Source organism: Cornus florida, unplaced genomic scaffold (genome assembly GCF_030987335.1).
Source record: "Cornus florida cultivar Cherokee Brave unplaced genomic scaffold, ASM3098733v1 CherokeeBrave_3.0.0_Hap2_Chr09, whole genome shotgun sequence".
Classification (NCBI taxonomy): domain Eukaryota; kingdom Viridiplantae; phylum Streptophyta; class Magnoliopsida; order Cornales; family Cornaceae; genus Cornus; species Cornus florida.
Window position 1 is genome coordinate 79,385,178 of NW_026775579.1, and position 27,999 is coordinate 79,413,176.

At 39.3% G+C, this 27,999-nt stretch overlaps 1 long non-coding RNA gene and 1 pseudogene across 1 annotated transcript; one reads left to right on the plus strand and one right to left on the minus strand.

Moving 5' to 3' along the window:
* The first annotated feature begins 85 nt into the window (after window positions 1-85).
* On the plus strand, window positions 86-27,998 carry LOC132272931 (uncharacterized; annotated as a pseudogene).
* LOC132274538 (uncharacterized) lies at window positions 24,528-26,219 on the minus strand. Its single transcript, XR_009470459.1, has 2 exons — window positions 25,699-26,219; window positions 24,528-24,791 (listed from the first exon to the last, which is right to left on the minus strand). It is a non-coding gene; the product is annotated as an uncharacterized LOC132274538 (long non-coding RNA).
* Window position 27,999: the final 1 nt, after the last annotated feature.

Consider the following 27,999-nt stretch of genomic DNA (forward strand, 5'->3'; position numbering starts at 1 on the left):
ATTCACTGATTGAATTACCAAAATTTCATTTCGTTTGTTTGATGCCTCAACCTTCCAACCACCTACATAATGAGGGTTGAAAGTTGACACACATTTAGTCACATATGAATGTATTCATTGATTGCACTTGAACAACTGTACCAATCAACAACTGTTTGAAATTTATTAAACATTTTTTTCAAATCAAAAATCACATATTAAGTTTGGCTTGAAATAAAGCCATGCTTTGGTGAACCACATAATTTCTTCTAATCGAGTAATTGAGAAGACTGTTTTCCCCACAAGACAAATCAAACTTTTTGTCTTTGAGATGATATTTTTATGGATTTAAAAAATTACGTATAGAATTAGAATTCAAGATTGTGTGGGAAAAAATACCATGCTTTGGATAAACATGAGAAGCTTCTTCTGAGTTCTGACATGTCATTGAAAAGTCTACTTTCACACAGTACATAAACCAAACTTCTCATCTCTAGCATCCTAGACAACATCTTGTGTTCTCTTCCACCACATGGAGTGTCCAACAATGAACATGCCTTCCATTCTTTTCTCTTGTTTTTGCATCTTTGTTCTATGCTATGCCACTGTCCTGAACCCTGTTTCTGCTGTGCAAAGTTGTGATTTTCCCGCAATTTTTAACTTTGGCGACTCAAATTCCGACACTGGTGGACTGGCTGCAGCCTTCAATTGGACCAAGCCACCTTATGGAGAAACCTTCTTTCGCATGCCAGCAGGGAGGTTCTCAGATGGACGGCTCATCATTGATTTCATCGGTATGTATCTACCAGTATCACTTCCGATTTTAGCCTACTTTAGGCATGCAACATTTTCTATCATTACAATGTTTTATAGTGGTGCAAAGGGCTAGCATGATTGAGATAAGGATATCCATTTCAGTGGTAGGTCCATAAAATTGCATGGTCACTCATTTTGACACAAGTGAAAAATATCAAACACTTATTATTATTATGATTATTATTATTATTATTATTATTATTAATTTTATTATTATTATTATTATTATTATTATTTTGGGAAATTTAAGCAATTAAAGTACTTTGTGTTCACATTGCAAGCAGACTATCATTTTACAGGCTGTTGATGGAGCATTTTTTGTAACTCAATTTTCCTTCATTTTGCTGACCTTATTGCCACTGCAGCTACAAGTTTTGGCCTCCCATTTCTGAGTGCTTATCTCAATTCTTTGGGGACCAACTTCACCAATGGTGCAAATTTCGCCACTGCAGCATCAACCACCACACCACCACGGTTCATTATTCCGGTGGGCGGATTCAGTCCCTTCTACTTAGATGCACAATACTGGCAGTTCACACAATTTATATACAGATCACAAATTATCAAGAAAACAGGTAAATGATATTATTGCGCAATATCTTTCCTTTCCAAAGGGGAGGTTGAGTGTTTGAGCCATATTAGGGGCAATATTGTGGGTGTATGCGTATTTGTTTGAACTTCTAAAAAAAGATATGATCGTGCAGTGCCATTTCATCTCAATATCTGCTACATACTCTGTTTAAATTTCTACCCATTCGTTAATCTGGAATTCAATCACTCTTGTAGGAGAGATATACAAGGATTTAATGCCCGAGGAAGAATATTTTCAGAAAGCCTTGTATACATTTGATATTGGTCAGAATGATCTTGGTCAAGGTTTCTTTGGTAACATGTCCATAGAGGAGGTGAATGCTTCTGTCCCAGATGTAGTCAACAGGTTCTCTACTAACATCAAGGTATAATCTTCATCACAAAAGGGCTGCATATACCATATGTGTAGTTCTTCTTTCTAATGATAGTTACATTTGATATCTTGAGGAGAAAAAAAAAGGGGCATGACTAAAAATGTGCTATTGGAATCGCTATAACTCTGACATTGCGATATGATGTAGAATATATACAAGTTGGGAGCTAGATCATTTTGGATCCACAACACCGGACCGATTGGCTGCCTTCCCTATATCTTGGCAAGTTTTCCGGCAGCTCAAATAGACAGTGCCGGCTGCGCGAGGCCTTACAATGAGGTAGCTCAGTACTTTAACTACAGGTTGAAGGAGGCCATTGTGCAACTCAGGAAGGACCTTCCTCTAGCTGCAATCACATATGTAGATGTGTACTCTGTCAAGTACTCCCTCTATACTGAACCACAAAAATATGGTATGCCATACAACAAAAACTCCATGTTAAACATAATTTTACAACGCATCAACATAGGAACAAACATTATAAAAATATAGACATAAATATGAATGTGTCATTTATGTCTGCAGGGTTTGAGCATCCGCTTGTCGCTTGCTGTGGCTATGGTGGGAAGTATAACTTTAGCAGTGTCGGAGGTTGTGGAGATACTGTCACTGTTAATGGCAGCCAAATATTCATCGGTTCGTGTGAACGCCCCTCGGTTCGAGTAAACTGGGATGGAGTTCACTACACTGAGGCAGCAGCTAAGTTTGTTTTTGATAAAATTTCCACCGGAGAATTCTCAGATCCACCAGTTTCCTTGAGAATGGCATGTCACAGCAAATTGGACTAAAGTTTCTCAATTATAGTACAATGCACTTCAGCAATGGACAATATATATCCACATACACCTATATGATATGTTGTTTTTTTTTTTTAGATAAAGAATATGATATGTTGTTGTTATAGTTGTTCTATATATATATACACATACACCTATAATATATATATATATTCTTCAAGTTCCATGTACTACCATAGAATAAAGGCTTAGTGTCCTGCAGCCTGATATATACATATGCTCTTCGGATGTGCCTTCAGAAAATAAAAATAAAAACAGTACCTTTAGAGCATTTCTCTTTTGATATATTGGATGGAATTTTCATTTGTCACAAGTTTCTTGTAATGTTACTCACTTCTTCTGTCAAATGTTGCACTTAAACAATCTTTGTTGATATTGGTTTCTAATGGTTTCCTATCTAATACATACCATTGTTGATTTAATATGCATTGTTCATTGTATGAAACCAGTGCTTGTTGCTATAAACGCCCAATTAATTTAGGTTTTATCTGTAATTCATTTCGATATCATTTGCAACCTACATGAATATATTTATTGATTACATTTCTTCCATGTATTTTAGTCGGTCTATGTTTTTTTTGGTTCAAGTAATATTGCACTTCAACAAATGTTTATGTTTTTTTTGGTTCAAGTAATATTGCACTTCAACAAATGTTTATGGTCAAACACGAATCCCACATTTCGAGACCACTCCACATGAATGTATTTATTGATACATTTTCCACAATATAAATCATTTTTTTTTTTTTGTCTTTGAGGTAACATTTCCACGAAGGATGTAAAAGATCACATATCATTAGATTTCAAGATTGTGGTTGAAAAAAAATACCATGCTTTGGATAAACATGAGAATTTTCTTCTGAGATGGTACTGAAAAATTCAAGATTACTTTTTTATTTTGCAAGCTCTGGAAATCAACTCTAACATGAACAAAAAATAAACAACAGAAATTGAAGAGTACAAAAAAGGTAAAAAGGAGAGTATTTGGACATAAATAAAAAGTAAGGTTTCATCCAGTCATCAAAACTCAGCACCATCTCCCAAAAAGGCCACTCATATTCATTTCATAATAGGTGGACAACTCCTTGCACCTAACTACCCCATGTATCTCATCAATCAAGGAGAGTGGCTCTATGTTAATGAGCGGAGTGAAGTGCCCCATGGGCCGAGCCGCCCCTGAGTCACGTAATTGAAAAGTCCATCTTTGCGAAATATAAATCAATTGATGCAGAAGAACACGTATCATTAGATATCAAGATTGTGTTTGAAAAAAATACCATGATGTGGATAAAAATGAGAGAAGTTTCTTCTGACAAGTTATTGAAAAGTCTACTTTCACACACTACATAAACCACACTTTTTGTAATGTTTTTGACATTTTATATATATATATATATGTTAAAGTTAAATAAAATTTTATTCACCTTTGGGGCCCACATGAATTATAAGCCAATATAATGACTTATCTCTTCCTCTCTGCGTATCACACTCTCTCTCGTCCAGTAGTTCTCTTTTCTTTTCTTTTTTTGTTCTTCAAAGCTTCAAGGCTTAATTTCTCTCTCATCTCTTATCGGATTAAGGTGCCGTTTGAGGCAAAACAAAGCCCACGACGAGCTCTACGCATCCATACGAACAATTCCAGATTTGGTGCCCTTCTTGGAGTTCGAAATTCGAGACCCATTTTAAGGGTTTTATGCAAATTTGAGGTAGGGACACCTTAATCCACTACCTTCTTGTTCCATTGTGAGTTATAATCATTTGTTGTGCCAAGCATGCTTAATTAGAAGTTAATTATATCAATGATTATTTTAAATGTTGTCTAGAGAAATTCATGTATTTGAATGTGAGTTATTTTATGTGTAAAGCATGCTTAAATGTATTTTGTTATATCTTAACGTGTTAATAATTACTTGGGAGATGTTAAACATGTTGAATGTTTAATTTTATGGTGTAGAATTTTAAATGCCATGACATTGAATGTATGGAACATATATACATGCACATACCATTGGGTTTGCATGAAATGGGAGAAATTGTTCTTGAAATAAATGTGGGGAATTTCAGGGAAGTGTTTTTGATGAAATGGTTTTATGCGAAACCCGATCGCTGTGGGGTTACCAACGGGCCGGAGGTTAATATAGCCTAGAGGGGACTAGGGAGTCGCCCTAGCGTGGTTGAGCTAGCTGGGCCCCATAATGATGCCGCGGGGTTACCAAGGGTCAGGAACACTAGCCAATCCTCCTATCGTATCGCGGCGGGGCTACCAAAGGGCAGGCTGTATTAACAGTTTGGAAACGATGTTTTGGATTATGAAAATGGGGAGTGACACTAGCATGCATTGCATCTCGTACCATTGCATTGGATATACTTGAGATTGAATCGTTATACTGTATTATTTCCCGACATTGTATGATCCCCATTTCCCATTAGCCTATGCTTTGTTTGGATTCACAAGGACACAAGATGTGTGTCTTAAGTGTCACCTGCTGAGCTTTATGCTCACCCTACTATTTATATTATTTTTTTCAGGTCTTGGAAATGAACTGGTGGATGACAATCCACCTCAAGCTTGAAAGTTGTTAGAAGGTTGTTTGTTATTTTGTATTTTGACCGTTCTATGTATATTCGTAATTGTGGAAATGTAACTAAGTTAGTATTCATGGCCTTGTAACTTAAGAACGAACTTATCTTTTATTTGATGTAAAGGAAACTAATGGAATTATGGTATATGTTTCCATGCAATTGTATCATGTAACGTTGTAAGACAGGGACTTTAAATATTAATCTTGTATTTTGGGACTGTAATTATGATAATTTAGATTAATTGGTGTGTGGATGTTCCACCATGAGAGGAACTATGTTGAGGTATAATGAACGGATGAATGGGATGCTGGATGATTTTATGTGTTTTGTGTATTGGGACAGGTTGTTGAAGGCCCATTTTTAGGGGAGGTTATGCCGATTTTTTTTAAAAATTTTGGCCTCAGCTTGGGTCGTTACAAATTTGGTATCGGAGCGATGGTTCGAATACCATTAGGACGACGGGTAGAGGCTTACCTAGGGTTATCTGGGAAGTCATTTGCATTATTATTTCCTTGTTTGGAAAAGTGTTTTGCTATTTGAAAAAGCATACTTAACTGCTTACTTGCTTACATGCTTATGTGCTTATATTCCTATATTAATGTGTTCATTGCATAGTATTACATGCTAAATGTTTGTACAGTATGTTTTTGCGTTGGGTTGTTCACGGTTGGACCTTAGTGTTATCGATATTGAATTATTTCCTTTGTTTTATAAAACGATGTCACGGCGTGAGGAAATCAGGGAAGTTGGCCCTAGACTGACTAAGGGTGATGTTGGCGAGAGCTCCAGCTCCAATCCGGAGGAGCTAAATGATGAGGATACACTTCTTAGGGACTTGATTCCCCCGAGAGCTGTCCCCACAAGGAGGGATAATGTTGAAGCACCCGTAGAAGTGGGTGAAGGTTCTGTGGCAATGGAGTTTAATCATTTGTTGCAAAATGTCGTGAGGGCAACGATTGCTGCTCAGTCGCAATCGGCACCACAACCTATAGTTCAAGTTGAGGAGACGTCAGCTCAGAAGCATCTCAAGATTATTAAGGGGTTTTCTCAGCTGATGCCGGTTATGTTTGAGGGCAGTGCGGATCCAATGATAGCAGATGACTACATGGAGCAAGTTGAAACTCAATTGACTTCTATGAATGTGACAGAGGATCATTTGAAGATCATCCTAGTTACTTATAAGTTTGCTAAGGATGCCAAATTATGGTGGAGTCGGTTACGAGCCGGTACAAGGTAGAAGAGATGAGTTGGGACAAGTTTAAGGAATTGTTTTATGAAAAGTACTTTTCGCTTTCCAAAAGGTGGGAGTTACAAGACTAGTTTCATAACCTTATCCAAGGGAGCATGTCAGTGGCAGAATATGAAAACAAGTTCACTTCACTTTCTCGCTTTGCTCCAGAAATGGTGAGAGATGAAGTTAACAAGACTCGGAAGTTTGTTTCTGGTCTTAATGATCGGATGAGGCCGTTGATCACGGCACAGTTCATTAAGGTTTACTTGAAGCAGTGGAAAGGGCTTTGATGCTGGAAGCTGATAATAAAGAGAAGGATGCAAGAAGAGAGCAGTTGAAGCAAAAGAGGGGTGCAGGGCCATCTTCAGAAGGATCTTCTTGGAAAAGGAACAAGGGCGGTCCATCTCAGTTTCAGGGACAGCAGTCTGCACGATCTACTCCTACCACTCCGTTGCCAGCTAGGTCTGATAGGAATGCAGTTGTTTGTTTTCAATGTCAGCAGCCTGGGCATTACAAGTCCAGTTGTCCTATGAGATTGACTTCAGTTTCTTCAGCTCCGAAGGCTTGTTATGGGTGTGGCAAGCAGAGCCATTTGATTCGGGACTGTCCGAGTCAGGGAGTAGCACACTAGTGGCAGAGGGTCACGGCAGAGGCCGTTACAGTCGGCTACTGTTCAATCAGGTTTCAGACCACCGCCGCCACCATCATAGCCTGCCTTGTCTTCTCAGGGTTCACGACCAGCTAGGAGGGATACTCCTACTGTGTCGGCACAACAGTCTGGTGTTCAAATTAGTAGTTCACAGGCACAAGCACCGCAGGGGCGTGTCTTTGCCCTTGCACCAACTGATGCATCTCCTGGACCTTCAGTTCTCCGAGGTATATTTCCAGTGTTTGGTTCTTGGGCCCGTGTTTTGTTTGATTCTGGTGCATCTCATTCTTTCATTTCATCATCATTTGCACTTGCATCGGGGTTAGAGGACAGTTTTATGGATCGGGCGTTGTGTGTTGATACGCCAGTTGGAGTTTCAGTGTCTTTGAGCCGAGTCGTGAGGGACTGTTCCATTGTGATAGCCGGGCGGACTTTTGTGTTTGACCTTATCCTCCTGGAGATGACTAGCTTTTATGTCATTCTCGGGATGGATTGGTTAGCTTCGTTTCATGCTACGATCGACTGTTTCAGAGGAAGGGTTACAGTTTGTACTCCCGAGGGAGACTGTTTCTTTTTCATGGGAGATCGGAGTGATTCCCACATTTTATCGTTTTATGGAATTCGTGGACGGAATCGTGGTGATTACTTTTTGGCTAGCCTTATAGCCGAAGAGGATGATGTTGTGGAAGAATATTATCCTGCAGTTGTTCGTGATTTTCTGGATGTGTTTCCGAAGGATTTGACAGAGTTGCCTCCACACCGAGAAGTGGAGTTTACTATTGACTTAATGCCCAGTACCGCGCCGATTTCTATGGCACCGTATCGTATGGCACCAGTTGAATTGGAGGAATTAAAAAGACAGCTTGATGATTTGAGGATGAAAGGTTTCATCCGACCGAGTGTGTCACCATGGGGCACACCGGTCTTGTTTACTAAGAAGAAAGATGGTTCTTTAAGGTTGAGCATCGATTATCGGAAGTTGAATCGCGCCACCTTCAAGAACAAATATCCTTTGCCAAGGATAAATGATTTATTTGATCAATTGAGGGGAGCCAGTTGTTTCTCCAAGATTGACTTGAGGTCTGGCTATTATCAGTTGCGGGTTAGGGATGAGGATATCCCGAAGACAGCATTCTGTACACGGTATGGACACTATGAGCTCCTTGTTATGCCTTTTGGCTTGACTAATGCTCCAGCGGCATTCATGGACTTAATGAACCGCGTCTTTCACGATTACTTGGACCAGTTTGTGGTAGTTTTCGTGGATGACATTCTTGTGTATTCACGATCTCGGGAGGAGCACGAGGTCCATTTAAGTATTGTTTTACAGATTTTGCGGGAGCACCGGTTGTATGCCAAATATGAGAAATGTGAGTTTTGGCTACAAGAGGTGAAGTTTTTGGGACATGTTGTTTCAGAAGGCGGAGTGTCAGTTGATCTATCAAATATTGAAACTGTTTTGAATTGGGAGCAACCCAAGAATGTGTTTGAGATCCGTAGTTTTCTTGGTCTAGCGGGTTACTACTGGAGATTTGTGAAAGATTTCTCCCGTTTAGCAGCGTCTATGACCCGTTTAACCCGGAAATGGATTAAGTTTGCATGGAATGAAGCCTGTGAGTCATCTTTCCAGGAATTAAAGACAAGATTGACTACGGCTCCAGTGTTGGTGATACCTGAGCGTGGCTTAGGTTATGTGATCTATTGTGATGCTTCACGTGATGGTTTAGGGTGTGTGTTGATGCAGGATGGTAGAGTAGTGACTTATGGGTTTCGACAGTTGAAGACTCACGAGTACAACTACCCTACTTATGATTTGGAGTTTGCGGCAGTTGTGTTTGCTTTGAAGGGTTGGAGACACTACTTGTATGGTGAGAGATTCGAGGTGTACTCGGATCGTAAAAGTCTCAAGTACCTTTTCTCCCAAAAAGACTTGAACAATAGACAGAGAAGATGGGTTGAATTCTTAGAAGATTATAATTTTGACTTGCAGTATCATCTGCGCAAGGCAAATGTGGTAGCAGATGCCTTAAGCCGAAAATCTCATGAAACTTTGGCCTGTCTGGCTATTATGAAGTGGAAGATGCTTAAGGATTTGGCAGAGATGGGATTGTATTGCTTTGATGATGATGTTGACAGTGAGCTAGCATTCTTGTTTAGTCTTGTGGCTCAGCCTACTCTTGTTGTACGAGTGATTGAGTCACAGAGACAGGACCCGGATTTAGATGCCATTCACGCTTTGATCTTCAGTGGTGAGACAGTGAAAGATTAGGCCTTGTATGCAGATGGGGGTCTACGGTTCAGGGGTTTGTTGGTGGTTCTTACGGTTTGTCATGAGGACGTCTTACGGGAGTTTCACACTTCCCGTTTTGCAGTTCATCCAGGTGGTACCAAGATGTATCACAATTTGAGACGTCAGTATTAATGGAACAGGATGAAGAAAGATGTTGCACAGTTTATGGTTAGATGCCTTACCTGTCAGCAGGTGAAGGCCGAGCATCAGAGACCAGCCGGTTTGTTACAACCATTACCTGTAGCGCAATGGAAATGGGAGCATATTGCTATGGATTTTGTGACAAGTCTTCTAAGGTCACGAAGGGGCAATGAGTCCGTATGGGTCATCATTGACAGATTGACCAAAACGGCTCACTTTTTGCCTATTAAGGCAACAGATGATGCAGAGAAGCTTGGTGTTCTTTATGTGAAGGAGATTGTAAGGTTGCATGGAGTTTTAGTAACCATTGTTTCAGATAGGGATGCTGAGTTCACTTCGAAGTTCTGGGAATGACTTCAAGCAGCGTTTGGCTCAGCGTTGCACCTGAGTACGGCATTCCATCCACAGACTGACGGTCAGTCGGAGCGTACTATCCAGATTTTGGAGGATATGCTTCGGGCATATGTGCTTGACTTGGGTGGTAGTTGGGAGGATCACCTTCCACTTATTGAATTTGCCTACAACAACAGTTATCGGGCGAGCATTCAGATGGCTCCATTTGAGGCGTTGTATGGTAGACCTTGTAGGTCTCCTGTTTGCTGGACTGAGGTAGGCGAGACAGCCTCCTTAGGACCCTACATTGTACTCGAGACTACTGAGAAGATTAAGTTGATAAGACAGAGGTTACTTACAGCTCAGAGCCAACAGAAGAGTTATGCGGATAAGCGGAGACGGTCGTTATCCTTTGAGTTGGGAGACCATGTTTTTCTACGGGTTTCTCTACGGAAAGGATTGATGAGATTCGGGAAAAGTGGCAAGTTGTCGCCACGATTCATCGGACCGTTTGAGATTTTGGACCGTGTAGAAGAGGTTGCCTACAGACTTGCTTTGCCACCACAGTTGGATAAGGTCCACAATATTTTCCATGTATCGATGTTACGGAAGTACGAGCCAGATCCATCTCACATTTTGAGTTGGGTTGATGTAGACATTGATAAGGATGTTTCCTACGAGGAAGGACCAGTTCAGATTCTTGACACACAACAAAAGGTGTTGAGGAACAAGACGATACCAATGGTGAAAGTCCTTTGGAGACACCACGGAGTCGAGGAAGCTACTTGGGAGCTTGAACAAGATGTTCACTCTAAGTATCCAGAGTTGTTTTCTCTCTCAGGTATGGCTTGATTTCGGGGGGTGAAATCTTTTTTAAAGTTAGGGAGAATGTAATGTTTTTGACTTTATATATATATATATGTTAAATTTAAATAAAATTTTATTCACCTGTGGGGCCCACATGAATTATAAGCCAATATAATGACTTATCTCTTCCTCTCTGCTTATCACACTCTCTCTTATCCAGTAGTTTTCTTTTCTTTTCATTTTTTTGTTCTTCAATGTTTCAAGGCTTAATTTCTTTCTCATCTCTTATCGGATTAAGGTGCCGTTTGAGGCAAAACGAAGCCCACGACGAGCTCTACGTATCCATACGAACAATTCCAGATTTGGTGCCCTTCTTGGAGTTCGAAATTCAAGACCCATTTTAAGGGTTTTGTGCAAATTTGAGGTAGGGACACCTTAATCCACTGCCTTCTTGTTCCATTGTGAGTTATAATCATTTGTTGTGCCAAGCATGCTTAATTAGAAGTTAATTGTATCAATGATTATTTTAAATATTGTCTAGAGAAATTCATGTATTTGAATGTGAGTTGTTTTATGTGTAAAGCATGCTTAAATGTATTTTGTTATATCTTAATGTGTTAATAATTACTTGGGAGATGTTGAACATGTTGAATGTTTAATTTTATGGTGTAGAATTTTAAATGCCATGACATTGAATGTATGGAACATATATACATGCACATACCATTGGGTTTGCATGAAATGGGAGAAATTGTTCTTGAAATAAATATGGGGAATTTCAGGGAAGTGTTTTTGATGAAATAGTTTTATGCGAAACCTGGTCGCTGCGGGGTTACCAACGGGCCGGAGGTTAATATAGCCTAGAGGGGACTAGGGAGTCGCCCTAGCGTGGTTAAGCTAGCTGGGCCCCATAATGATGCCGCGGGGTTACCAAGGGTCAGGAACACTAGCCAATCCTCCTATCGTGTCGCGGCGGGGCTACCAAAAGGCGGGCTGTATTAACAGTTTGGAAACGATGTTTTGGATTATGAAAATGGGGAGCGACACTAGCATGCATTGCATCTCGTACCATTGCATTGGATATACTTGAGATTGAATCGTTATACTGTATTATTTCCCAACATTGTATGATCCCCATTTCCCATTGGCCTATGCTTTGTTTGGATTCACAAGGACACAAGATGTGTGTCTTAAGTGTCACCTGCTGAACTTTATGCTCATCCTACTATTTATATTATTTTTTTCAGGTTTTGGAAATGAACTGGTGAACGACAATCCACCTCAAGCTTGAAAGTTGTTAGAAGGTTGTTTGTTATTTTGTATTTTGACCGTTCTATGTATATTCGTAGTTGTGGAAATGTAACTAAGTTAGTATTCATGGCCTTGTAACTTAAGAACGAACTTATCTTTTGTTTGATGTAAAGGAAACTAATGGAATTATGGTATATGTTTCCATGCAATTGTATCATGTAACGTTGTAAGACAGGGACTTTAAATATTAATCTTGTATTTTGGGACTATAATTATGATAATTTAGATTAATTGGTGTGTAGATGTTCCACCATGAGAGGAACTATGTTGAGGTATAATGAACGGATGAATGGGATGCTGAATGATTTTATGTGTTTTGTATATTGGGACAGGTTGTTGAAGGCCCATTTTTAGGGGAGGTTATGCGATTTTTTTTTAAATTTTGGCAACAGCTTGGGTCGTTACACTTTTCATCTCTAGATTCCCAACACAACATGGGGTGTCCAACAATGACCATGTCTGTCTCTCCTCTCTCTTGTTTTTGCATGTTTCTTCTGTGCTATGTCGCTGTCCTGAACCCTGTTTCTGCTGTGCAATGTTGTGATTTTCCGGCGATTTTTAACTTTGGCGCCTCGAATTCGGACACTGGTGGACTGTCTGCCGCCTTCAATTGGACCAACCCACCTTATGGAGAAACCTTCTTTCGCATGCCAGCAGGGAGGTTCTCAGATGGACGTCTCATCATCGATTTCATGGGTATGTATCTACCAGTATCACATTCAATTTTAGTCTACTTTGGGCCTACATTTCTGTCGTTACAATGTTTTATGGTGGTGCAAAAGGCTAGCATGATCAAGATAGGGATATTCATTTCAGTGGTAGGTACATGGGACACTCCTTTTGACATAAGGTGAAAAATATCAAACACTAGTATTTATTAAGTGAAGAGAACAAAGAGGTTTGGCATGTTTTTTGTTTCTAATGTTTTTACGGTGTCCATTTTGGCAACAAAATATGCTTGGTGTGACTTTATTTTAATTTATCATGTGCTAAAACACTTGATGAACAGTGGCCCAAAATAAAAATACCAAAAAGTTATTTTTTCTTGATTTGACAACTGCTCATGACCCAAAACTATAACTATTTATATTTTTGTTTCCGATATTTTTACATTAAAATATTATTTCCAAACGTGCTTCCGATTTTTTTTCAAAACACTCATACAACAAAAATATTATTTTTATTTTAGTCAAAAACAAAACACCTAAAATAAACATGTCAAACGGATATGAGTCTTTTAAGACATGTTGGAAAAAACATTTCAAAGGTTCGAAGCATTATGATGCCAAGTTGAACATCGATGATCAATTAATGCGATTTTTATTAGTAATAACCATGTCTCAAAGGGTTATAATTTTGCGGTGTCATTTAGATTCCTTTAGAAGAAACATAAGTAATTTTCTATATTAAACGATTGAAAAATGATTCTTCGGCAATCTCAAAGGGATGGTGAACCCCACTATTTGTGGTGAGCTTCGCTCCCCCCATTGTGAGACAATCGACCTATGCCGACTCGACTTGTATGGCATTGCTCGTATCACATTTTAAACTCTAAAAGGGTTGACACGTTTTAGAAATGCTACTGCCTATCCATTTTTCACATGGGGGACTTACAGTACTCATTGAATCGTGTGTGTGTCTCGTTGTGACCCACCTCATTATAGTCCCCAAGCTGCACATGACAGACTTTTGATAGCATTTCACTTGGGGCCTAGCATGTTTAAATGCATATGACCATACAGGGAATAGTCAGAAAAGCTATCCCAGTCATGCTTCAACCTAAATAGATTAATGAAATATAGAGCCACAGAAAGTATTTTGTATTCCCAATGCAAGCAAATTGTCATTTTAAATGAGGCATTTTTTGTAGCAAATTGTCATTTTCTTCCATTTTGTTGACCTTAACATCAAATTGTGCCACTGCAGCTACAAGTTTTGGACTCCCATTTCTCAGTGCTTAACTCAATTCTTTGGGGGCCAACTTCAACAATGGTGCAAATTTCGCCACTAAAGCATCAACCATCAGACCACCACTGTCCATTATTCCGGTGGGTGAATACAGCCCCTTCTACTTAGATGCACAGTACTTGCAATTCACACAATTCATATACAGATCACAATTTATCAAGAAAACAGGTAAATGATATTATTGCGCAGGGCCATTTCATTTCAATATCTGCTGTTTTCATCAATTGGAGGTTGAGTGTTCGAGCCCTGCTAGGTGCAATATTGTGGGTGTGTGCGCGTTTGCTCGAACTTTTTGAATATATATATATATATATATATGTGCTGCATTCCCTCTTTAAATTTCTACCTATTTGTTAATCTGGAATTCAATCACTCTTGTAGGAGGGATATACAAGGATCTAATGCCCGAGTTGGAAGATTTTCAAAAAGCCTTGGTACACATTTGATATTGGTCAGAATGATCTAAGTCAAGGTTTCTTTGGTAACATGTCCATAGAGGAAGTGAATGCTTCTGTCCCAGATATAGTCAACAGGTTCTCTACAAACATCAAGGTATAATCTTCATCACAAAAGTGCTGCGTATATCATACGTGTAGTTTTTCATTCTTATGACAGGTTACATTTGATAACTTGAGGAGAAAAAAAGAAAAAAAAGGCATGACTAAAAATGTGGTATAGTAATTGCTATAACTATGACATTGTGATATGATGTAGAATATAAACAAGTCGGGAGCTAGATCGTTTTGGATCCACAACACCGGACCCATGGGCTGCCTTCCCTCTATCTTGGCAACTTTTCCAGCAGCTCAAAAGGACAGTGCCGGCTGCGCGAGGGCTTACAATGAGGTAGCTCAGTACTTTAACTACAGGTTGAAGGAGGCCATTGTGCAACTCAGGAAGGACCTTCCTCTAGCTGCAATCACATATGTAGATGTCTACTCTGTCAAGTACTCTCTCTATACTGAACCACAAAAATATGGTATGTCATACTTCAAAAGCTCCATGTTAAACATAGTTTTACATTGCATCAACATAGGAACAAAATTTATACAGATATAGATATAAATATGAATGTGTCATTTATGTTGTGTTCGTAATCTGCAGGGTTTGAGCATCCGCTTGTCGCTTGCTGTGGCTATGGAGGGAAGTATAACTATAGCAGTGTGGGAGGTTGTGGAGATACTGTCACTGTTAATGGCAGCAAAATATTCATCGGTTCGTGTGAACGCCCCTCGGTTCGAGTAAACTGGGATGGAGTTCACACACTGAGGCAGCTAACAAGATTGTGTTTGATAGAATTTCCACTGGAGAATTCACAGATCCACCAGTTCCCATGAGAATGGCTTGTCACAGCAAATTGGACTAAAGTTTCTCATATATAGTACACACACCTATATGATATGTTGTTGCTATAGTTGTTTAATATATACACACATACACCTATATGATATATATATATATGTGTGTATATATTGAACAGCTATATTTTCTTCAAGTTCCATGTACTACCATAGAATAAAGGCTTACTGTCCTGCAGCCTGATATATACATATGCTCTTCGGATGTGCCTTCAGAAAATAAAAAAATAAAAAAACAGTACCTTTAGAGCAATTCTCTTTTCATATATTGGATGGAATTTTCATTTATTACAAGTTTCTTGTAATGTTATTCACTTCTTCTGTCAAATGTTGCACTTAAACAATCTTTGTTGATATTGGTTTCTAATGGTTTCCTATCTAATACATACCATTGTTGATTTAATATGCATCTTGTTCAATGTACGAGACTACTGCTTGTTGCTATCAAAGCCCAATTAATTTAGGTTTTATCTGTAATTCATTTCGTTAGCATACATTTAGTCACATGTTCACGATATCATGTGCAACCTACATGAATATATTTATTGATTACATTTCTTCCATGTATTTTAGTCCGTCTATGTTTTTTTTTTTTTTCGGTGCAAGTAATATTGCACCTCAATTGTTTATGGTCAAACATGAATCCCACATTTCTTGACCACTCCACATGAATGTATTTATTGATACATTTCCCACAATATAAATCAATTTTTTTTTTTGGTCTTTGAGTTGACATTTCCATGAAGGATGTAAAAGATCGCAAATCATTAGATTTCAAGATTGTGGTTTAAAAAAATACCATGCTTCGGATAAACATGAGAATTTTCTTCTGAGATGGTATTGAAAAGTATACTTTCAAGCACCACATAAACCAGTCTTTTCATCTCTAGCTTTCTAACAAAACACCTTCCTTCCTCTCTGTTCTCTTCCACCACATCGAGTGTCCAACAATGACCATGTCTGCTTTTTCTCTCTCTTGTTTTTGCGTCTTTCTTCTGTGCTATGCCACTGTCCTGAACCCTGTTTCTGCTATCCAAAGTTGTGATTTTCCGGCAATTTTTAACTTCGGCAACTCAAATTCCGACACCGGTGGATTGGCTGCAGCCTTCAATTGGACCAATCCACCTCATGGAGAAACCTTCTTTCGCATGCCGGCAGGGAGACTGTCAGATGGACGGCTCATTATCGATTTCATCGGTACGTATCTACCAGTATCACTTCCAATTTTAACTTACTTTAGGCCTACATTTTCTGTCATTACAATGTGAATGTTTTATGGTGGTGCAAAGGGCTAGCATGATTAAGATTGGGATATCCACTTCAGTGCTAGGTCCATTTAACTGCATGGACACTCATTTTGACATAAGTGAAAAAGAAAAGAACAAGAAGATCATGGCTAAGACATGTTGCAAAAACCATTTCAAAGGTTTGAAGTATTATGATACCAAGTTGAACATTTCTTTTGCCTTGTAATATAGATGAAGTGGTCTATTCTCTGTAAAAATGCCAAGTGAGATGAAATTTTCCTAATTCAGTTGAGGCAGTTATTGTTATTTTATTAGTAATAATCATGTCTTGAACACACATGATTTTAGCTAAACGAGTTAACAACTTTTTTACTTAATCTTTAGCTGCCGAACCATCAATATAAATAAATGGACATATGGGGGAGAAGGAAGAAGGAAGAAGAGAACCTTGAGTAAAACATTTCACTTCGGTGGTCTCCTGTTAGGGTTACATGGTGGAGAAGAGAGATTTATGGGATTTGTTTTATTTACGGTTGATATGGTAAGCCATTTATGGGATTTGTTTCAATTAGGGACCACGATTTAAGGAAACTACCAATGACTCACCATATCAATGTAATAAAACAAATCCCATAAATCTCTCTTCTCCACCCACATTACACTCGTGGCAAGTAAAAAAATCATAAAAAATATGCTTATATGCGAGGAAGAGGAGGAAGAACATGAGAATATCCTTTTGTATCTCGAATAATCCACGGTCTTTTTGTTGAGATGGTGATCATATTTTGTTTGCTATGGGGCTATTCTCTTTATTTTTGTATTCATCATACTTAGCCCTCTTGTGAGAGAGTATAAGAGGGAAGGGGCCTAGGGCATGAAAGCCAATTCAAAGTTTAAGCTTGTGTTACATTTTAAGTGGTTAAAATGGTGGATACGTTAAACGTATCTGTAAGCATTCGAGGAGTATCGGTATTTGATACGGGTATATATGAAACTAATGCCTATTGGAAAAATATTATGGAAGGGTCTTATTTGAGAAGTATCAGATACGTGGTCGAAGTATATATAAGAATTTTCGGATACGTGTTGAAAATAAAAATAAAAATTTAAAACTTATGGATATGTTTAGGAAGTATCATACATGTATCCGTAAATATCCGAGGAGTATCGGAGTCCGATACGGCATCACTTTTGTAAACGTATCCGTGCTTCTTAGGAGAGTTGATCCTTATTTGAACACTTTTAGAACTAGTTTTTTTTTTTTTTCTTAACCTGTCCCAACACAATAAACATATAATACATTCCAGCGTCCCTTTCATCCATTCATCATGCCTCAACATATATAGTTCATCTCAAATCCACATATCATAATTACAGTCCCAAAATACAAAAGTAAGATCAAATGTCCATACCTTACAACATTTAGACAGCTTATATAAAAGTTACAGCCCATAGGTATAATTATAATATTAAAAGTCCATAAGTCGTCGTACAAAATACATTATGCTTAGTCTTACAAAAATTGTAACGACCCTCACCCTGGCCAGACACAATATTGTCCGCTTTTGGCTCACCCAGACCAGAGACTTCCCAGGGGGTCACCCATCCTGGTACTACTCCAAGTTAAGCACGCTTAACTACAGAGTTCTGATGGGTTCACGGCCATCACGGCTTTAAAACGCGTTGTTTCATAGAAGGGTGTTGAATCTACATATAGCACTTGCCCCATCCACACCCAGACGATGTGGGATTGTGCACCTGTAGCTCGCCCAGTGTGGTAGTCTACTAGTGTCCCCTGCACATGCTCACACACACCCGCCCACAAGGTCGCCACAAAAATAGTGAGGCCCAAGTACAAAAACAACAAATTAAGCTCCTAATCCATACTAAGTCTGTGGTATAACGTCATCCGCCACTTCTTTCTTGTTTCCTGAAAAATGTTAAATATATGGGGTAAGCAAAATTGCTCAGTAGGTAGTGCCTAAGACGCACCTCCTGAACCCCCGTGAATCCAAACAAGGAATAGGACAATAGGAATTTGGGGTCATACAAAGCCGGAAAAACACAATATCAATTCTAAGTTCCAAACAAATAAATCTTGTGCCATGAATGCAATGTTATGCATGTCACTCCCCATTTTCAGAAAAATATCATCACTTCACAAACTGTTAATATAACCCGCCCTTTGGTGACCCGCAACGACACGAGAGAAGGATTGGCTATTGTCCCTGACCTTTTGGTACCTCCGCAGCGTCATTTGGGGCCCAGATAGCTCAACCACACTAGGGCAATCTCCCTAATTCCCTCTAGGCTATATTAACACACCGGCCCTTTGGTGACTATGCGGCGACCGGGTTTTTCTCAAAAACCGTTTCATCAAATTCTCCCCAAAAATTCCCTTTTTCATTATTATCAGGTCATTGTACCCTTTTTCTTTCATGCCCAATGCTATGGATGCAAGTCACATGCTTTACCATTTCTAAGAAATTAAAGAAATTTCTACTACACAATTTAGCATGCATCCATATAGTCATTTTAGCAAGATAATAAACACTTAAGCATGACAATTAACATATTAAGCATACTTTACAATAATTCTAAAAGAATTTCCATAAACTTTCATGAATAATTTCTAATAATTTTATCAACACAATCATATAGAGAATCCAATAATCAAGCATATCTTTCATACAATTCAACAATTTCACATAATCACATGTTATATATACAAAATCAAGTCATTTAAGAGGCAAATAAATCAAATTGATCATGCTTGACAATAATTATGGTAGAATGACTCACAAAAGTATAAGGTAGTGAGAATTAGAGACCCCTACCTCTATTATATGCAAAACCCCCAATTTTTACCTCAAACCCTCAAAATGGGTCAAAATAAAATTGCTGGTACACACGTGTAGAGCTAGCCATGCTCTCTGTTTTGTCGCAAATGGCACTCAAAATCACTAAGTATTGGAAGAGGAATCAAGCTTCAAAGTTGTAAAGCAAAAGAAAAAGAAAATGGAAGCAGAGAGGATGAGAGAGAGAGAGCAGCGGGATAGATAGAGAGAATCAGACCACCAATAGTGGTCTCATGACCACTTAAGAGTAATAGTGGGTCCCACCCATTTTGTTTGAATTTTCTTTTCTTTTTTTTCTTTTGAATTACACCTCACACACACATATATATATGAAAAACTTAAAACATTACATTCTCACCAACTTAAAAAGATTTTGTCCCCAAAATCAAGACATACCTGAGGAAGAAAACAACGCTGGGTACTTGAAGCGAACCTCCTGTTCGAGTTCCCAAGTAGCCTCCTCGACTCCGTGGTGTCTCCAAAGAACTTTCACCATTAGCATCGTCTTATTCCTTAATACCTTCTGCTGTATGTCAAGGATCTGAACTGGTCCCTCCTCGTAGGAAACATCATCATCAATGTCTACATCAACCCAACTCAAAATGTGAGATGGATCCGGCTCGTACTTCCGTAGCATCGATACATGAAAGACATTGTGAACCCTGTCCAACTATAGTGGCAAAGCAAGTCTGTAGGCAACCTCTCATACTCGGTCCAAAATCTCAAACGGTCCAATGAATCGTGGTGACAACTTGCCACTTTTCCCAAATCTCATCAATCCTTTCCGTGGAGAAACCCGTAGAAAAATATGGTCTCCCACCTCAAAAGATAACAGCCGTCTCCTTTTATCCGCAAAACTCTTCTGTTGGCTCTGAGCTGTAAGTAACCTCTATCTGATCAGCTTAATCTTCTCAGTCGTCTAGAGTACTATGTCGGGTCCTAAGGCAGCGGTCTCACCCACCTCAGTCTAACAAACAGGAGACCTACAAGGTCTACCATACAATGCCTCAAATAGAGCCATCTGGATACTCGCTTGATAACTGTTGTTGTAGGCAAACTCAATACGCGGTAGATGATCTTCCCAACTGCCACCCAAGTCAAGCACACATACCCGAAGCATATCCTCCAAGATCTGGATAGTACGCTCCAACTGGCCGTCCGTCTGTGGATGGAATGCCGTACTAAGATGCAACGCTGAACCAAACGCTGCTTGAAGTCATTCCCAGAACTTCGAAGTGAACTTAGCATCCCTATCTGATACAATGGTTACACAAACTTCATGTAACCTTACAATCTCCTTCACATAAAGTACACCAAGCTTCTCTGCATTGTCTGTTACCTTAATAGGCAAAAAGTGAGCCGTCTTGGTCAACCTGTCAATCATGACCCATACGGCTTCATTGCCCATCCGTGACCTTAGAGACCTGTCACAAAATCCATAGCAATATGTTCCCATTTCCACTGCCCTACAGGTAATGGTTGCAACAAACCAGCAAGTCTCGAATGCTCGGCCTTCACCTGTTGACAGGTAAGGCACTTAGCCAAAAACTGAGCAACATATTTCTTCATCCCGTTCCGCCAATACTGACGTCTCAAATTGTGATACATCTTGGTACCACTTGGATAAACTGCAAAGCGGGAAGTGTGAAACTCCCGTAAGACGTCCTCACGACAAATCGTGGGAACCACCAACAAACCCCTGAACCGTAGACCCCCATCTGCATGCAAGGTCCAATTTTTCACTGTCTCACCACCAAAGATCAAGGTGTAAAGGGCATCCAAATCTGGATCCTGTCTCTGCGACTCAATCACTCTTCTGACAAGAGTAGGCTGAGCAACAAGACTAAACAAGAACGACTCACAGCAAGCATCGTCATTAAAACACTGCAATCCCATTTCTGTCAGATCTTCAAGCATCTTCTATTTTCGGATGGCCAAACTAGCCAAAGTTTCACGAGATTTCCGACTTAAGGCATCTGCTACCACATTTGCCTTGCCCGAATGATACTGCAAGTCAAAATTGTAATCTTCTAAGAATTCAACCTATCTTCTCTGTCTGTTATTCAAGTCCTTTTGGGAGAAAAGGGTACTTGAGACTTTTATGATCCGAGTACACCTCGAATTTCTCACCATACAAGTAATGTCTCCAACATTTCAAGGCAAATACAACTGCCGCTAACTCCAAATCATGAGTAGGGTAGTTAAGCTCGTGAGTCTTCAACTGTCAAGACCCATAACCCACTACTCTACCATCCTGCATCAATACACATCTCAACCCATCACGTGAAGTATCACAATAAATTATATAACCAAAGCCACACTCAGGTATCACCAACACTGGAGCTATAGTCAATCTTGTCTTCAACTCCTGAAAAGATGACTCACATACTTCATTCCAGACAAACTTGATCCCTTTCCGGGTCAAACGGGTCATAGGTGCTGTCAAATGGGAGAAATCCTTCACAAATCTTCGATAGTAATCCGCTAGGCTAAGGAAACTCTAAATCTCAAAAACATTCTTGGGTTGTTCCTTATTCAAAACTACTTCAACCTTTGATGGATCTACTGACACTCCACCTTCTGAAACAACATGCCCCAAAAATTTCACCTCCTATAACCAAAACTCACATTTCTCATATTTGGCGTACAATCGGTGTTCCCGTAAAATCTGTAAAACAATACTCAAATAAACCTCGTGCTCCTCTCGAGATCGTGAATACAGAATGTCATCCACGAAAACTACCACAAACTGGTCCAAGTAATCGTGAAAGACGCGGTTCATCAAGTCTATGAATGCCGTTGGCGCATTAGTCAAGCCAAAAGGCATAACAACGAACTCATAGTGTCCATACCGTGTACGGAACGCTGTCTTTGGGATATCCTCATCCCTAACCCGTAACTGATAGTAGCCTGACCTCAAGTCAATCTTCGAAAAACAACAGGCTCCTCTCAACTGATCAAACAAATCATCTATCCTTGGCAAAGGATACTTATTCTTGATGGTGGCACGATTCAACTTCCGGTAATCAATGCACAACCTCAAAGAACCATCTTTCTTCTTAGCAAACAAGACCGGTGCGCCTCACGATGACACACTCGGTCGGATGAAACCTTTCATCCTCAAATCATCAAGCTGCCTCTTTAATTCTTCTAATTCAACTGGTGACATACGATACGGTGCCATAGAAATCGGCGCGGTACCTGGCATTAACTCAATAGTGAACTCCACTTCTCGATGTAGAGGCAACTCTGTCAAATCCTCTGGAAACACATCTAGAAAATCACGAACAACTGCAGGATAATCTTCTTCCACAACATCATCTTCTTCGGCTCTAAGGTTAGCCAAGAAATAATCACCACGACTCCGTCCACGAACTCCATAAAATGATGAAATGTGGGAATCACTCCGATCTTCCACGAAAAAGAAACAGTCTCCCTCGGGAGTGCAAACTGTAACCCTTCCTCTGTAACAGTCGATCGTAGCATGAAATAAAGCTAACCAATCCATCCCGACAATGACATCGAAGCTAGTCATCTCCAGGAGGATAAGGTCAAACACAAAAGTTCGCCCGGCTATCACAATGGAACAATCCCGCACAACTCGTCTCAATGACACCGAAACCCCAACTGGCATATCAACACACAACGCCCAATCCATGAAACTGACCTCTAACCCCGATGCAAGTGCAAATGATGATGAAATGAAAGAATGAGATGCACCAAAATCAAACAAAACACAGGCCCAAGAACCAAACACTGGAAATATACCTCGGAGAACTGACGATCCATGAGATGCATCAGTCGGTGCAAGTGCAAAAACACGTCCCTGCGGTGCCTGTGCCTATAAACTACTAATTTGAACACCAGACTAATGTGCCGACACAGTAGGAGTATCCCTCCTAGCTGGTCATGAACCCTGAGAAGACATGGCAGGTTGTGGTAGTGGCAGTGGTCTAAAACCTGACTGAACTGTAGCCGACTGTGACGGCCTCTGCCGTGACCCTTTGCTACTAGTGGTGCCTGCTCCCTGACTCGGACAGTCTCGAATCAAGTGGCCCTGCTGGCTACACCCATAACAAACCCTCGGAGCTGAAGAAACTGAAGACGATCTCATGGGACAATTGGACTTGTAATGTCCAGGCTACTGGCACTGAAAGCAAATAACTTCACTCCTATCAGATCTAGCCGGCATAGGAGTGGTAGGAGCGGGTTGTGCAGCCTGCTGCCCCTGAAACTGAAATGAACCACTCATGTTCCTTTTCCCTGAAGGTCCTTCTGCAGATGGTCCTATATTCCTCTTTTGTCTCCACTGTTCTCTTCTTGCTTCTTTATCTTTAGCCTCCACCTCTAACATCAATGCTCTTTCCACTGCCTCAGAATAAACCTTGATGCCCTGTGCTATTAACAACGGCCTCATCTTGTAGTCAAGTCTGGAGATAAAATTCCGAACCTTATCAACTTCATTACTCACCATCTCTGGAGCAAAGCGAGAGAGTGAGGTGAACTTGTTCTCGTACTCCGTCACCGACATATTGCCTTGGATAAGGCCAATAAACTGATTCTTTAACTTCCACCTATTGGAGGCAGGGAAATACTTCTCATATAATAGCTCCTTGAACCTATCACAACTCATCTTTTCAATTTTATATTGATTTGTGATCGATTTCCACCAAAACTTGGCATCATTTGTAAACTTGTAAATAGCTAGGATGATTTTCAAGTGATCCTCCGTCACATCCATAGAAGTTAATTGAGTTTCAACTTACTCCATGTAATCATCCGCTACCATAGGATCTGCACCACCTTCAAACATTACCAACATCAACTGAGAAAACCCTTTAATAATCTTGAGACGCTTCTGTGCTGACGTCTCCTCTACTTGCACTACTGGTTGTAGTACCGGCTGCGGTATCGGCTGCGGCTGAGTAGCAATGGTGGCTTTATTTGAACACTTTTAGAACTAGTTTTTTTTTTTTTTTAATTAAAAAAAACAAACGCTCTATATCGATACTAGATGGTGCTTTTGTAATGACCCTAACTGATGCCAAAATTTTAAAAAAAAAAAATTCGGCATGACCTCCGCTAAAAATCGTCCTACAACAACCTGTTTAAATGCATTTTTTTAACCTGTCCCAACACAATAAACATATAATACATTCCAGCATCCCTTTCATCCATTCATCATGCCTCAACATAGTCATCTCGAATCCACATATCATAATTACAGTCCCAAAATACAAGAGTAAGATCAAATGTCTATACTTTACAACATTTAGACAGCTTATATAAAAGTTACAACCCATAGGTATAATTATAATATTCAAATAAGTCGTCGTACAAAATATATTATACTTAGTCTTACAAAAATAGTGAGACCGAAGTACAAAAACAACAAAATAAGCTCATAATCCATACTAAGTATGTGGTATAACGTCATCCGCCACTTCTTTCCCGTTTCCTGAAAAATGTTAAATATATAGGGTGAGCAAAATTGCTCAATAGGTAGTGCCTAAGACGCACCTCTTGAAACCCTGTGAATCCAAACAAGGAATGGGACAATAGGAATTTGGGGTCATGCAAAGCCGGAAAAACACAATATCAATTCTAAGTTCAAAGCAAATAAATCTCGTGCCATGAATGCAATGTTATGCATGTCACTCCCCATTGTCAAAAAAATATCATCACTTCACAAACTGTTAATATAACCCGCCCTTTGGTGACTCCGCAACGACATGAGAGAAGGATTAGCTATTGTCCCTGGCCTTTTGGTACCTCCGTAGCGTCATTTAGGACCCAGATAGCTCAACCACGCTAAGGCAATCTCCGTAATTCCCTCTAGGCTATATTAACACACCAGCCCTTTGGTGATTCCGCGGCGACCGGCTTTTTCTCAAAAACCGTTTCATCAAATTCTCCCCAAAAATTCCCTTTTTCATTATTATCAAGTCATTGTACCCTTTTTCTTTCATGCCCAATGCTATGGATGCAAGTCACATGCTTTACCATTTCCAAGAAATTAAAGAAATTTCTACTACCAATTTAACGTGCATCCGTATAGTCATTTTAGCAAGATAATAAACACTTAGGCATGACAATTAACATATTAAGCATACTTTACAATAATTCTAAAAGAATTTCCATAAACTTCCATGAATAATTTCTACTAATTTTATCAACACAATCATATAGAGAATCCAATAATCAAGCATATCTTTCATATAATTCAACAATTTCACATAATCACATGCTATATATACAAAATCATGTCATTTAAGAGGCAAATAAATCAAATTGATCATGCTTGACAATAATTATAGTAGAATGACTCACAAAAGCACAAGGTAATGAGAATTAAAGACCCCTACCTCTATTATATGCAAAACCCCCAATTTTCATCTCAAACCCTCAAAATGGGTCAAGATTTTCGGACTCCCTAGGTTGCTCAAAACTGAAATTACTGGTACACACATGTAGAGCTCGCCATGCTCTTCGTTTTGCCGCAAACATCACTCAAAATCACTTAGTATCGAAAGAGGAATCGAGCTTCAAAGTTGTAAAGCAAAAGAAAAAAAAAATGGAAGCAGAGAGAGAGAGAGAGAGAGAACGCGCAGAGGCATAGATAGAGAGAATCATACCAACAATAGTGGTCTCATGACCACTTAAGAGTGATAGTGGGTCCCACCCATTTTGTTTGAATTTTCTTTTCTTTTTCTTTTTCTTTTTCTTTTTCTTTTGAATTACACCTCTCACACACAAACATATATATGTATATGAAAAACTTAAACATTACAGTTTTGAGCATTTTACCCTTTATCAAATATGTTCACTTTATATGAGGTGATGCATAAACATAGTTACATACCATTGTTGATTTAATAGCATTTTGTTCAGCGTATGAAACTATTGTGTGTTGGTAAAAACACCCGGTTTACGACAGAGTTTTATCAAATATGTGGTTGAAGTATCTAAGAAAAATTGAATACGTATACACGAGTATCCGAGCAATTCATGAACAATAAAATCACATAAAGTACTTGGTATTCACAATGGAAGCAAACTGTCACTTTAAAGGCAGTTGATGCATTTTCCCTAGTTCATTATTCCTACATATTGCTGAGTGCCTAAGTCTATCATCAAATTGTGCCACTGCAGCTACAAGTTTTGGCCTCCCATTTCTCAGTGCTTATCTCAATTCTTTGGGGACCAACTTCACTAATGGTGCAAACTTCGCCACTGCAGCATCAACCACCACACCACCTCAGTCCATTATTCCGGTGGGCGCATTCAGTCCCTTCTACTTAGATGCACAGTATTGACAGTTCGCATAATTCATATACAAATCACAAATTATCAAGAAAACAGGTAAATGATTTTATCGCACAGTGCCATGTCATTTTCAATACCTTACATTCACCGATGGGGAGGTTTAGTGTCCGAGCACTATTAGGGGCAATATTGTGAGCGTGTGTGCCTTTGCTTGAACTTTCGAATATATATATATATATATATATATATATATATATATATATATATGTATGCTACATTCTCTCTTTAAATTTCTACCCATTTTTTAATTTGGAATTCAATTACTCTTATTTATAGGAGGAATATACAAGGATTTAATGCCAGAGGAGGAAAATTTTCGAAAAGCCTTGTATACATTTGATATTGGTCAGAATGATCTTAATCAAGGTTTCTTGGTCAGTAACATGTCCATAGAGGAAGTGAATGCTTCTGTCCCAGAAATAGTCAATAGGTTCTCTACTAACATTAAGGTATAATCTTCATAAGGTCTGCATATATCATACATGTAGTTGTTCTTCCTTTTTGATAGTTACAATTGATAGGTTGAGCAGAAAAAAAAAATGGGCATGACTAAAAATGTTGTATTGGAAGTATTATAACCATGACATTACGATGGTGTAGAATATATACAAGTTGGGAGCTAGGTCATTTTGGATCCACAACACCGGACCGATTGGCTGCCTTCCCTATATCTTGGCAACTTTTCCGGCAGCTCAAAGGGACAGCGCTGGCTGCGCGAGGGCTTACAATGAGGTAGCTCAGTAGTTTAACTACAGGTTGATGGAGGCGAGTCTACAACTCAGAAAGGACCTTCCTCTAGTTGCAATCACATATGTAGATGTGTACTCCGTCAAGTACTCTCTCTACACTGAACCAAAAAAATATGGTATGTCATACTACAAAAGCTCCATGTTAAACATAGTTTTACATTGCATCAACATAGGAACAAAATTTATACAGATATAGATATAGATATATATATAAATATGAATGTGCCATTTATGTTGTGGTCGTAATCTGCAGGGTTTGAGCATCCGCTTGTCGCTTGCTGTAGCTATGGAGGGAAGTATAACTTTAGCAGTGTGGGAGGTTGTGGAGATACTGTCACTGTTAATGGCAGCCAAATATTCATCGGTTCGTGTGAACGCCCCTCGGTTCGAGTAAACTGGGATGGAGTTCACTACACTGAGGCAGCAGCTACGTTTGTTTTTGATAAAATTTCCATTGGAGATTTCTCAGATCCACCAATTCCCTTGAGAATGGCTTGTCACAGAAAATTGGACTAAACTTTCTCAGTATATAGTACAAGCACTTCAGCAATGGACAACAATGTTATATGTTGTTCATTTACTGGTTTTCAT